We start from the raw sequence: 1,102 nt of genomic DNA on the forward strand, positions 1-1,102 counted from the left end.
GTTTTGTTTCTGGAAGGATTCAGACTTCTGCCCATAGTTATTCTTAAATCCACCTATCAACTTTAAACTTGTGAGTATACTTTAATTCTTTTTTACTCGTAAGTAACTTACTGTAGAATCTCACTAAGTGGCTATTGTTGCCTCCCAGGGTATACTTACCCAAAATCTGCATCAGTCCAGGATAATGGAAAGTGCTCTTAACATCTGCCTTGACCCTTCATGTGTTCATTGTTAAATGGGGTGTTCTGCAAGATCACTGTACCTTTCTGTACTGATGGGGATCTGCGCACATTCTCTGGATATCCTGTATGCAAGTCCAACTTTCTTGTGGAGTGGAGCATGGGAGACCCTTGCCACTTACCAGCCTTATCAGTCTCTGGGGTGGTGAACCATAGAGAATCTTCACCAATTGAGACTAACCCCTGAAGGCAGAAGAGGTCCCTCTACAGTGAGAAGAGGGGCTTGAGTGACACTGCAGTGTAATGTGGGTCCTCCAATACACATAGCTATGATACATCAGAATCTTTAGTTGGATCAATGCTACATATCACTACATTGATCTGTTATATATAGTGTTCTCTTAAAAATCCTCCTCCTACAGTCAAAATCTGTTCATTAGAGATGAGGTGTCCACTCTATTTCTAGTCCATTCCACTTCATTCTGAAAAAAAAAAGTTGGCCCACTATTTATTGGTAAAAGAGTAGCCCAAGAGTTGTCAATGGGTGGTGATGACTAGCTGCCTTCCCTTTAGTCTTACACTGCTAAATTAGGGACGACTAGTGCAAATAGCCCTTGTGTAGCTTTGTGCAAAATTCATAATAAACAAAGAAACCTAAAGTTGGCATATGGCCTATATATCAAAACAAAACATTTATTAAATGAAATAGTCTCCATTCTTATTGATGAGGCTTTTCCATCTTACAATAAGGTTGTTAATGCCCTGATCAAAGAAATTACTTGGCCTTGAAGCAAGAAACATATCAATGTCCTCTTTAACACCTTCCACATTTGCATTTATTTTCCCATTAAGATGGTGTTGCAGTGAACGAAAAAGATGGTAAGCTGATGGTGCCATATCTGGAAAACATGGTGGGTGGGGGA

Source organism: Limulus polyphemus, unplaced genomic scaffold (assembly GCF_000517525.1).
Source record: "Limulus polyphemus unplaced genomic scaffold, Limulus_polyphemus-2.1.2 Scaffold12279, whole genome shotgun sequence".
Taxonomy (NCBI): Eukaryota; Metazoa; Arthropoda; class Merostomata; order Xiphosura; family Limulidae; genus Limulus; species Limulus polyphemus.